This window comes from Podarcis bocagei, assembly GCF_964188305.1.
Source record: "Podarcis bocagei genome assembly, chromosome: 2".
Lineage (NCBI taxonomy): Eukaryota > Metazoa > Chordata > Lepidosauria > Squamata > Lacertidae > Podarcis > Podarcis bocagei.
This window is the reverse complement of record NC_138126.1, coordinates 2,981,441-2,994,371: the sequence shown is the minus strand read 5'-3', so window position 1 is coordinate 2,994,371 and position 12,931 is coordinate 2,981,441. Positions and strand designations below refer to the sequence as shown.

Genomic DNA, 12,931 nt, shown 5'->3' with positions numbered 1-12,931 from the left:
GGCACTTGTCCAAATAAGTCAATTTAACTCTATAAGGGATTATTCCTGCTAAACTAAAGCATATGCACCTTCATGTATCTTATCAGCTTCTCTTTGGTTAAGTGAGTTTTAGCACATTTTAAAATGGGTAGGGAAGTTGGCAGAGTGCCAGGTGGAACAACGAAATGTGGTTATAAATTTATCTAATTCTAAACATTGGACTACATAGTAGCCTGGTCTGTTAAAAGGCATAAAATGTATGAGAATCCTCCACTGGGTTGTAAGGAATAAGACATTAAACATAAAACACAGAAAAATAGCCCCCCCCCCCATTTGTGGAAATAACACACTGTCAGACACATTTCAACATTCCTACGTAATAACACATAATACAAAACAAACTAATTAAATATCAGTTGCATATCTTGAGACAATTGGGATATTTATGTATGCATCTTTTGAATCCTGGAGCACAGTCTTGAGGTTCAAAGTGAGAAGATGTCCTTGCAATTCAACTCCACCCCCCTTTGTCAGCCCCACTTCCCCTTTGAAAGAAATTGCTGTGGCCACTTTGAAAACTTTGGTGTCTGTTGTTGTTGCTGCTGCAGGTAATAGTCTTGTGGTGGCGAAGCTTTTCATTGGATCTGTAGTAACACATCTGTAGAAGTGATATCCTGTAAGGGGCAGGGTTTTGGGGACAGAGTTAGAAAAGGGAAGGGGCGAAAGGCAAAAAAGGATGTCCTTCAGTTTCCGTGGGAAGCTGCAAATAATAAAAATCTTAGTGGAATAAGCATTTTATTCCTTTCAATATTATTATCATGTTTCCATATAATTACTGTTATTATCTGCTTAGTTCGTTTGCTTTCCTTCACTTTGGAAAGAAAGAGAACTGTAAAAAAATACAAGGTTAAAATAATAATGAAACACACACACACACAATGACTTATGAGGAACGAAAAATAAATAAATGCTAAGACACACAATTTTAAGAAATCTGAAGTAACAATGAAAATAAAAGAGTGTTTCTTGATGTGACAACATCGGCTAGAATGTTAATAGCAAAATACTGGGAAAGGACTTAATACCAAGAAAAAAATGAATGGCAATTTAAAGTTGTGCAAGTACCTTGAACTAGCCAAAATGACAGAATTAATAAGAGATGCTCAGGCCAAAGGTAAACAAGTACCATTCCACAAACAATGTTTGGTTGTGCTTCGATTAACTTCATAGACATCATGGAAAAACGGATTAAATAAATGAAAACAGATTATTTGTAACTTAAAAAGTGTCAAAGCCACAAAGAGATGGAAGTCACTAATATAGCAGGAATTCAGACTTGTTTCACAGAACAGAAAGAAAGTTGCTGGGGGGGGGGGAAGGGACAAACACTTTGTTATCGGGATTCACATATCCTGTTAAAAGGGGAAATTATTTAATGTGAGAAGCCTGTCAGGAAATGCTGTTCCTAAAATTCCCATGGGGGGGGAATGCTTTGATATTTACCTGTGAAAAGAATTTGGCATGTTAAGATTTTGAACCTGGAAAGCTCTTGACTTTTGATGGGCTAGTTTTTTTTTTTAACCCTTTTGTCTTACGTAGCCCCTGGAGCAAAGACACATTAAGGATGATTTCCCTCAATGGTTCCAAGTTTTTTTACATAAGGAAATTTGGATAAGTTTCTCCCTGCAGGTGAAGCTCTCAAAACCTCCTCTCTCCACCCTACAGTTCCCCCCTTTCCTCTCTCTCTCTTTCTCTCTTTTTTTTTTGACTGATCTAGCCTCTGTGTATGTGCAGAGTTCATGTCTCAGCAAACCTTTTATACTATTGAAAATGTTGCATCCTTTGGCTAAATTACCATTTGAATAAGGGAAGGGAAGGGTATGGAGTAGATTTTAAAAATAGGGTTAGATTTTTTAAACAAAAAAGAGAAACTGAGCAATTAAAGTATTCAATAAAGTTAGCAATTGTAGCCCAAGCAAAAGGGACTGCTTCCTTTATGTACAGGAAAGGGCTAATATCCCTCTGGCTATTCGCGGAACAATGCCACGCCCTTATATATGGGGGAAAATGGCCAGAGAGTCAGAATTCATAGTTTTAATGATAAACACTGTAATCACTCAAATGCTTGATATTACCAGTTGTGCTTCAAAACATCCCAGCTTCACCTCTCACCTTTTAAAACTAAAGAGCAAAGCTAGGCTGAATTTCAACTCCATCACCACACCAGAATTTAAGAATTACCCTCCAAGGCTTGCAGACACATGTTCCTTCCACACAGCCACAAATTGGGAGAGTTGAAAGAGACCCTGGGGTCATCTAGTCCAATCCTCCAAAATATAGGGTTCACAGCAAGATCTCACAGCAAGATTTGTACTATCAAAGAGACATACACATTTAAGTACAGATTTACAACTGGGAAAGGAAACATCTATGCTCCTATCATGTACTAAGGAAGAGGAAAATAAAAGTACCCAACTTTACTCAGAACCCTTTTAGCAGATCTTGAGATAGTTTGAGTGAGTTTGCTTCCTTAGACTAAAGAATGCAAGTTCCTAGTGAAATGATATTTAAAGGAAGATTGAAGTGAACAGTTTTTTTCTAAGATAGGGAGAGGATCTTTTATTAAGCATAGTTAAAACAGCTATAGATTTGATTTAAAGGGAACACAAAAGTGAATAGGAAAGTGAGATGCAGGGTACCTTTGGAAAGATTGTTCCCCCCTCTTTGCAGTTTCCTTTAAAGGAAGCTTACTCGGGAGTAAATTTACCTGGCACAGAAGTAAGAAGGCAGAAAAAAACTGAAACAGATAGAATGAAACGGGGGGGGGGCATTTTCTGAGAAAAGAGGCCAGGAAGTCTTATAGAGACTGATATCAGGAGCCTTACAATAACTCTTCTGTCCAACCAAATCAAAGTTAAAACTGGACTCAGATATTTTTCTTAGAAGGAACACCATACTTTCATAGGCATATGCTTAATAAAATACATACACTGCATTTTAGCTTGAGAGAGCAATTGTGCTCAACTAGGCTTTTGCAGCAGAAACATTAGGTTAACTTCACATTCCAAAATAGACTGGAACACAGGTGTACTCACAAACTCAAAAGTTACAACAAAACATCATTTACCATTAGACTTAAAATCACCCTCCTCACTTAAACTAGAGGAAGGAGGTGGGGTAATCCTCCTTTCAGAACACAAGTAGCACGTATACAGGATTTTACCACTTGGGAGGAAAACTCTCTTTTAGAGCCTCTCAAATAACAAACATTTGCACACTTCATTCTCCATTTTGTCTTGTTTAAGATTGATAAGGCCCAACATGGCTTCCTTAGATTTAAAATTTTTGAAGCAAGCTTGCAATTTAAAAACTATGTGCATTTAAGAACAGTCTGTGGATGCCGAGGCCAATGTAAATACAAACCCTTGAAATATTTCTAAATCTTTGAGTACATCTCTTATTCATTTTCCTTATTTATTTATTATTCTTTGTTCAGAGAAACTAAGATCTCTAATGCGTGGGCTCTCAGGCTGGGCTGTTATTATATCTACTGCCTTCTGAGCACCATTAAGTTTACGGTTTCATGTTCTAGCTTTGTTGTTGTTGTTTAGTCGTTTAGTCGTGTCCGACTCTTTGTGACCCCATGGACTAGAGCACGCCAGGCACTTCTGTCCTCCACTGCCTCCCACAGTTTGATCAAACTCATGCTGGTAGCTTCAAGAACACCATCCAACCATCTCATTCTCTGTCGTCCCCTTCTCCTTGTGCCCTCCATCTTTCCCAACATCAGGGTCTTTTCCAGGGAGTCTTCTCTTCTCATGAGGTGGCCAAAGTATTGGAGCCTCAGCTTCACGATCTGTCCTTCCAGTGAGCACTCAGGGCTGATTTCCTTCAGAATGGAGAGGTTTGATCTTCTTGCCGTCCATGGGACTCTCAAGAGTCTCCTCCAGCACCATAATTCAAAAGCATCAATTCTTCGGCGATCAGCCTTCTTTATGGTCCAGCTCTCACTTCCATACATCACTACTGGGAAAACCATGGCTTTTACTATACGGACCTTTGTTGGCAAGGTGATGTCTCTGCTTTTTAAGATGTTGTCTAGGTTTGCCATCGCCTTTCTCCCAAGGATCAGGCGTCTTTTAATTTCGTGACTGCTGTCACCATCTGCACTGATCATGGAGCCCAAGAAGGTAAAATCTCTCACTGCCTCCATTTCTTCCCCTTCTATTTGCCAGGAGGTGATGGGCCCAGTGGCCATGATCTTCGTTTTTTTGATGTTGAGCTTCAGACCATATTTTGCGCTCTCCTCTTTCACCCTCATTAAAAGGTTATTTAATTCCTCTTCACTTTCTGCCATCAAGGTTGTGTCATCTGCATATATGAGGTTGTGTCATCTGCATATCTGAGGTTGTTGATATTTCTTCCGGCAATCTTAATTCCGGTTTGGGATTCATCCAGCCCAGCCTTTCGCATGATGAATTCTGCATATAAGTTCTGCATATAAGTTCTGCATATAAGTTCTGCATATAAGTTAAATAAGAACCCACCCACTATGGTTCTAGCTTTAGGTTATAGTTTAACAACACAAATTTGATGTGTTCAGCTCTCCCTAAGGGTTCACACCCTGATTTTGTTGAAGGATCCCTGAGGTGGCCGCTGTGCCCTGGGTTCCAGGTGGTGAGCCTAAGCCACCCACTAAAAGTTACAACGGTCTCGTACTTTGTACTTGAAAGACCATTTTGCCCCTTTATTTTATTTTTCCCCAATTGGAGATGGCAAGGTGGAGGGGCATATTAGAATCCTCTCTGGGGCAAAAAGGCTTCATGGAAGCTTTGTTGCCAGGAGGAGTCCAGCTAGGGTGTTTAGTGAGCTCCCATTCTCTCATATGTTATTATTGAGCCTTTTCCCCCCCGTTAACGAAATATGCTAAAGACAGAAAGAGTGGAAACACACACACAAGGGAGGAGGGGCAATGGGAAAGAAAGGGGGGACAGATAAAAGATCCTTTCAGTACTCAAAGTACCCTTGACTAACACAATTCCTACTTATCTATAAACCACGAATTAATTTCTGGAAATCTCAAACCTGAACCTGAAACAAACCACGGGTCCCTCTGCCCAGAAACTCAAACCACGGGTCCCTCTGCCCGGAAACTCAAACCACGGGTCTCTCTGCACGGAATTCCTTTACCTCAGCGCTGTTTACAAGACTAATCCTAGAGTGGGGCCCCAATTTCCCCCTCTACCATCCACGACAGCCTCCTGCCTAGCCTTTGAGACTAAGTTTGGATTCCCCTACTGAACACCTGCGCAATGCAGTGCCAGATCGGGGTCCGAGAAAACAACCAAGGTTTGAAAGGAAGCAAATGACCTTGCGTTAAAATACTTTTGAAAAGACGCCACCGGACGACTCCGAGGGAAGACGTCAGAGAAACAGTAAACGAGCCACGCTTTCCCGGACTCAATTCCAAGACGGAAAACGGGGGAGAAAAGGAAAAGTTTTAGACATCCCTAGACGACTCCGAGAGGTAACGTCTGACAGAAAAGTTCCGCGATTTCCTGGCCACTTTCCGAAAGGGAAAATCGGGGGAGAAAAGAGGAGAGTTGAAAACGTTCCCGGCCGACTCCAAAGGGTAACGTCAGAAATGAAAGAAGGAAAGTCTGGCTGTCGTGGGGACGTTACTTTCCCACCCCCCTCCCAATGTATTTACTTCAAACCATACTCACGTTCGAAGATGTCCCCCGCGGATCCCGGGATCCTTTCCCATTAGCCGGCTTGACCTTGCCTTTGCTCCCCCTGGTTGGGCTTTTGGTGATGATTGATTACCGCCCGCAAAGAGGAGGCAGGGAGAGGAAGAAGGATCCCTGGGCTAAGGTTGCCCAGTGGTGCCAGATCCCCTCTATCTCCCTCCTCACATTTGCAGGAGAACCAAGTGTGCCTGAGCATGGTCACCAAAACTGTTACCGGAAAAATCCGAGGGCTCCCTTGGACAAAACAAAGACACCAACCAGGATAACCTGGAGCAAAAGAGCAGCCTGTAGGCTTGGCCTTTATTGAGCTGATGCATCAGGGTGTTCCCAGAAAAGACCCAGAAAAATAGTGCCAGGTCTTATAATAACTTTTGAAATTCCCCTCCTCTAGGTCAAGCCCACCCCCAGAAACATCATGCATACATTACAGAAAGGAGGGGTTGAGGGAGGAGTTGGTGGTGGTAACCTGAGTGTCCTGTCACCTGGCTGGTTCCTCCTTTCCCCCTCCCATGAGTCACTTCCAGGAGACAAAGGGGAGTTGGCAGTTTCCTGCCCCCAGAGGGAAGATCTGATCATTGTCCTTTGTTTCAGTCCATGCTGAATCCACTCCCATATGCAAGTTCTTTGTGATCTTGATTGCCTTCTGTCTGGGATCATCTGGGCAGGGCTCCAGTGGATGTGCTGAGAAGGTGAAGGGATTATGGCTGACTAGGACCAAGTCACCCCCCTTTGATAGTTCTTGTCATATGGAGTAAAATAAAAATGGAACAGTGCAATCTGATGTATGGTTGATTTTCTATGATTTTATAACAGAAATGTGGCGTATGCAGTGTGTGTGTGTGTGTGTGTGTGTGTGTGTGTGTGTGTGTGAAGTTTGTACAAACAGAATGACTGGGGTGGGGGGGGGTTCCTGCTACAGTGGAGAGAGTTGGAAATGTTGGTGTTAGGAGTTGTGGTGGTAGTTTGGGAGCAGGGTTGGTGGGATTAGTATTATAGGAACAGCATCATAACTCACATTGATGGAACAACAAAGACACCAAAAGACGAAAAGCATCTTATACATAGACTGAAAGGGCTTAAAGTCAGTGAGAAAGAGGAGGATTGGTTTGAGAAGATACTGAATTATTTGGGTAGGTTTGAACAATTTGGGGCAATTAAAATGTTAAAAGTTAAATAAACCTTGTGGAGGGAGGAGTGTTAAGGTATATAGAATTGTACATATGGTTGAGCTGAATATGTTATTATTGAATATGTATATTATTGAATATTGTATACCCAATGTATTTTTTATTAATAATAATAAAAGACACAAAAAGAGTAGAAGCGTCTTATACGTACTGTTAATATTCAAAACCTCATATATTGTTATTATAATAATTTTATTAGTTTTTTTATTAATAATAATCCAATATAAGCCCCATTAATACAATACCAATTCATAATACAATTAAAAAAGCCAATTATTCTATTCCAAATTAAGCATTTTTTGATGACTTCCCATGTTGTGGTCTTGGGGAGATGCTGTTGTTGTTCCTTCTCCTGCTTCCATTCTTTTTTAATTCAAATAGTTCAGTTCCAATGTTGCTCCTTAATCTTCGCAGCCACTGACGTAGCCACTTGGTTCGTATTTAGCTATTCCATATCTTTCAATTTGCCAGAGGGGTTTATATCTTGTAACTTTCTGTGTGGAATATCTTTTAAGGTTGGTGTTTCCCTTCATGTTGTAATCTATTATTTCCGGTATTCCCCACCCCAACCCCACTCGATGGCCCTTGTGGTTGGACTCGATGGCCCTTGTGGTCTCTTCCAACTCTATGATTCTATGATTCTATGATTCTATGAACTTGATTCTTGCTGTGCAATCGACTCTCCCATCTTTCATTGGCATTTTGCCCTTTCCCAGTAGTGATGTATGGAAGTGAGAGGTGGACCGTAAAGAAGGTTGATTGCTGAAGAATTGATGCTTTTGAATTAAACTCCAGCACCATAATTGGACAATGTTCTCGAAGCTACCAGCATGAGTTTGACTAAAGTGCGGGAGGCAGTGGAAGACAGGAGGGCCTGGCGTTCTCTGGTCCAGGGGGTCACGAAGAGGCGGACACGACTAAACGACTAAACCACAGCTAGGGCTGACTTCCAGCTTTCCATTACTAATTACCATCCATTAATAATTATTTTCCATTAGGAATTATTTTTCTTTCTTGAGTGAAGGATTGCCACATCATAAAACAATGTAGTGCATGTATAGAGAAAGAACAAAGGCTGTTAGGATTTCAGGCTCCCCAATGCTGATTTTATGTTTGTTATATATTTCACACGGCTGTCTGAGTGGAGCGTGAGAAAGGAAGACTGTCTTATCTCTCTTCCGGTGTGAGACTGTGAAACTGCTGTCACTTTTATGTCGTTCTGTTTTGTTGTTGGAGCTGATGAGAATGGATGCCATTATGCATATGTATGTAAATGTTATGTAAATAAATAGTAGTTTAGAACTAGGATGCTTCTTTCTTCTGCTGTGTTAAGCCAGAAGGCTAGTGTGCACAAATCAAGATGGTTTATGTCGCTGGAGAAGGGGATGCCTTTTCCAGAGCTATGCTCACCGGAGGACGCTCGGAGGGAGATCCGGAAGGGGGACTGCAGGTAGGCCAGAGCGTTTTCCAACAAAGGCTTCCCTTCACTCACCTTCCAATCCGGCCAGACAGGAAGGACTGGCCTCCTAGCTGCGAATCTTGCATGAAGGGGGAAGGTGGCAGAGCAGAGAGTGGGCAGTGCCAGAGAGACCTCGATGCAATAGGGAGGTGGCCTAAGTGTGTGTTAAATGCTTCACTGGAAGCTCCTATCACATTATCCCCAAGATAACACACCTAGGGGAGAAACCCTGTGGATGTCTATAGTGTGCAGGTCCCAGACTTAAGGGTCAACTTTCTACAAATCCACAAGCTGCCTGGAGGCAGGAGCCACCTCTGAGCATTGAGGCAGCCAAGAGGAAGCCTCCTTTGAAGGTCATAGGGGCATGTGGACCTGGCGTGGCCAGTTTTCAGGGCTCTTTCCAGGAATGGCTGAACCCATCCTTCACAAGTGAGGCCTGGTGTGCTCTCAAAGGGGTGGGGAAGGGAGGGAGAGGCCCAAAGTCTCTACCTCCTCCACATCTCCCAGGGGTTTAGCCTGTATCTGGACTGCACCACTTCAGCCTGCAAGGAAGACCCTCTTTTCTGGGACACATGGATTCCACCACTTGGGGAAGCAGACCAAGTCAGGGGGGAGGAGATGTCCAGCCAGGACCCTCCTCCCTTGGGAGAAGGAGTGCACTGGGGAGCAGTCCATCCTGCCAGCTGCCTCCCCTGCAGTCTGAGGCGGGACAGATCCTGCCCAGCCATAGATGCACCACTCGGGAGGAGTGCAACTTGCGCTATTGATGCTCCCCTGAGATTTCCTGTAACCGGAATAGCAGCTCCGCTGGGTCACGTCCTTGCATGACAGAATGAGTAACAGAATGAACTTCAACAGGGACAAATGTCAGGTCCTGCACTTAGGCAGGAAGACCCACCTGCACAAATAGAGGATGGGGGACACCTGCCTGACTAGCAGTACATGTGAGAAGGATCCAGGGGTCTTGGTGGACCACTAGCTTAACCTAAGTCCGCAGGGTGATGCAGCAACAAAGAAAGATTATTCTAGGCTGTAGGGTAGGACTCGAACCCATGGCCTCAAGCTGCAAGAAAGGGGATTCTGACGAAACCTTTGCCAGCAAGAGCTGTTTGGCAGGGGAAGAGACTCCCAGGAGAGGGGGCGATGCTCTGGCTCTGTCTTCAAAGGGGGAGAGGAAGGGGGGAGCCCTGGATCTGGAGAGGAGGGGCGGCGGAAGAGCTCTTTGCTACGAATGGGGAAAACCTTTGCATTTCCATCTTGCCTTTGAACCAAAGCTGTCCTGCGAGCAGCTCACACAAAAGCAGCGGATCTATATCTATATATATATATATAATGGCGAGGGAGAGCAGCATTTAGGGTGGTCCTAAGTTACTGCTCCGAGTCCCCAAAGGGCGCAGCAACTCCGGTCTGCTTTGCGGGGCTGTTGTAACGGGGACCCCCTGCCTCCCCCCCCCTGCCTCTCCCGGCAAGGGATTAAAAGGGGGGGGTATCACCTTCCTGCCCCAGAGGACTTTTTCCCAGGTGGGGGGGGGTCTCCTTCCCTGCCGCCTCCGGGGATCGAACCCGGGACTTTCTCAGGAGAGAAACAGGAAAACGGAGCTGGTTTGGGAGGAGGAGAATTTGTGTCTTCGGGGAGGGAGGGGCCACTCATTCCTCCCCCCCCCGTCAGTGAGCTCCGCTTCCTAGAGAGGCAGGAAGGGAGGGGCCAAGGGGGGAGGGGAGGGGCCTGATCCACCTTCCCGGAAGAGGAGCAGCTCTGCAGAGTAGGAGGGGAAAGAGGTGCGAAATATATCTATATATTGGGGGGGGGGAGAAGGAGGCGCTTTTCCTCCCCCTGAATCTGCAAACAGGGCAGCTGGGAAGGGGGGGGCAGGATTTGGGGCGGGGGGGGTGAAATCTGGGGCGGATCTGGGGATCCGGCGAGCGGGGGAGGGGCTGGTTTTGGAGAAAGGAGCTCCTCCCCCCGAGGGGGCGCCTCCTTGGAGACCCCCAGCCCTTTGTCTTGCGGGGAAGGAAATGGGAATAGCAGAGCGAGCAGGGGAGGGGGGAGAGGAGATGCTCAGCCGCCCCCCCCCGGGAAGGAAATGGGAGCCCCCCCCCGGGCTGGGACTTGAACCCAGGCCCCAGTTCCGGCTCCCCCCCGGCAGGAATCCCTGGGGCGCCGCCATCCTGGCTTGGTGGGTCCCCTTTGGGGGGAGACTGGGGAGTCCATGGAAGGGTTAATGGGGGCGAGAGAGGCCTGGATGGAGACCCCCCCCTCTCCCTCCTGGGATGGGGAGAGATTTGGCAGGAAGGCTGAGCCGGCCAGGGGGGCCTTTGGGGAAAGGGGACCCGGGGGGGCGGAGGGAGGAAGGGAAGCATCATCCCTGGGGAGGGATCAAAGCCATCTTGGAGAAAGAGAGAGGGACTGGGGGGCCGCCTGCCTTGACTTCTCCCTCCTGCCCAGGAATCTGCCTTGACTCCGCGTAGACCAGGGAGAGATCCCTGAGCAGGAGCCCCGATCCAGCCACCCTCTCCTCCCCTGAAGCTCAGTCCTTGCCCTGCCTTAAGTCCCAGATCAGGAGCTGCAGGGGGCGCTGGGGGCTGTTAGAGCGAGTCCAACCATGGGGGGGGAGAGGAAAGGAAGGAAGCCCCCTTTATTATCCCCCCCCCTTTGAGGCTTCGCTCTTGGCAACTCCAGTCTCTCCCTCATGCCTGGGTTTCTGTGCAGAAGCATCTAAAGGGCTCCCCCCCCCCCAGAGACACCTGCGCCCAACTCCTCCTCTCCATCCACCAGGTTTCTATTATTCTCACTATATCAGTTCTCTTAAATCTGTGGGATTTAAGGGATGGGGAAGATTGCTATGGGTTCCTGTGTCCCCCCCCCCTTTATTTTTATTAAACCTATTAGTCTCTTTCTCTTGCCCAGGGCAGTCCAAAGGGACTTACAACCTGTTGTTGTTGTTGTTGTTATGTTCCACGGTGACACTCCAAGGCCTTCTTTGTCGTGTTTCCTGTATTTTGGGGGAAGAGAGAAGGATGTTCTCTGGGCCTGCTCCCCCACTAGGGAAACTGAGGCAGTCCCCTCAGGCAGCAGATGCAAGGAGGGGAGGGAGCGGAGTCCCATTTTGCCAGCCCTGATTTAACCCTCTATCCTCTCATCCAGTGGAAGGAGCTGTCCCATTGCCAGTGTCCCAGACACAATGCAGCCGCCTCGGGAAGTCAGTGGTGCCGGATGATTTGGGAATGTGTGCAGTTGGTTGGACTGTATCAGGAAGATGTTGGAGATCACGGAGAAAGGAGAAATGAAAGCGTTTTCAGAGGAGGGGGAAGAAGGGGAAAGTGTGTCCCCCCAGATAAGACTCCCATCCTCCCTGGCCATGGGCCATCCTTGCTTGGGCAGGTGGTCCTTTGAGTCCAACCACGTCTGGAGGGCCAGAGATGCCTCAACTCAGCATAGAAGGTTCCTCTAGGGCTCAGTGTTACTTGGGAGTTGGTGGAACTGGATCTTAAGGGTTCTTGAGACATTGCCAAGGGATTGTGATTGGTATCCAGACCCTAACACTATAAATCCAAGGTGTCCACACTGAGCAGTTTATCAACCCTGCTGGCTGCTGGGGAAGACCTTCTGAAGGAAATTATTTGCCCCCAAAGTTAATTCCTTCCTTCCTCCGCTGCTGCTGCTGCCCACACTAAAGGAATGTCTGGATGAAATCCCAAGAATGTCTGACTCCCATTTCAAAGAGATCCATTTGATATTCTAGAAAAAAGTGTGCCTAAGATTCTGAGTCACAATCATGGCAGAGAAATACAGCCAGGGAATATGAAACTGATCTGAAGATTGGTCTCTTCTTTACACTTTTTGTTGTTGTTGTTGTTGTTGTTGTTATATTACATTCAGGAGGACACACCACAGGTTTCATCTTCTTTCTTTTCTTTCCCACAATGGGTATTATTAACCTTTAATACTCACCTATTTCAGTGTCTCTCATATTTTTATCTTGTGATCTTCATATGAAGAGAAGTATAACAATTTACTAAATAATTCCCAGTTGGAGCAGAGCTAGAATATCCAGAAGCCCTTGGCCACCCAGGGCAGAGGAGGAAGAACAGTGAGAGAGGCCTGGACAGGGAATCTCCGCTAAGATAAGCCAGTGTCAGGAGGCGGGTGCGAGACATGGCGGCATATAATTAGTATAAATCATAATTGGGGTGGGTGTCTCAATCTGGCCTTCCCAGCGGTCAGGCTCCAGCTGCTTTCCTTCTGCATCTCCAGCTCTCTCCATTCAATAATGCAAGGCTGAGAGATGGAGGTCCAACCCCAAGAACATTCTCCAACTGAGCACTCCTTCAACCAACCACAAGCACCAAGCCTTGTCACTAGACTTATATATGGGTCTCCAGAAATGGTCACTATGCACCACCTGAGGCCAAAGGGACTGTACAGGTGATAAATAAAGATCTAGAGGTCAAAGGGGACAAAATGTGGCCCAAGGGGTGGAGGACTATAGTGCAGAGGATGAAGAACTTCATGATGAACTTAGGACCCTGAGGAATATTGGCCAGGTTCATGGAAC

General features: G+C 46.1%; 3 protein-coding genes across 5 annotated transcripts in view; all 3 read left to right on the top strand.

Annotated features, from left to right (window-relative positions):
• Positions 1 to 12,931, top strand: part of LOC308580918 (uncharacterized protein) — a 161,170-nt gene that overhangs the window by 98,833 nt on the left and 49,406 nt on the right. The gene's annotated exons all lie outside the window — the stretch shown is intronic.
• LOC308580897 (uncharacterized protein) overlaps positions 1 to 12,931 on the top strand; it is a 56,163-nt gene that overhangs the window by 39,749 nt on the left and 3,483 nt on the right. The window lies entirely within an intron of this gene.
• The window catches only part of LOC308580515 (uncharacterized protein), a 43,635-nt gene continuing 40,851 nt past the window's right edge, over positions 10,148 to 12,931 (top strand). The window contains exon 1 of the mRNA XM_081182249.1: positions 10,148 to 10,154. The gene's annotated coding sequence lies outside the window, so the exon portion shown is untranslated. The remainder of the gene's footprint in view (positions 10,155 to 12,931) is intronic.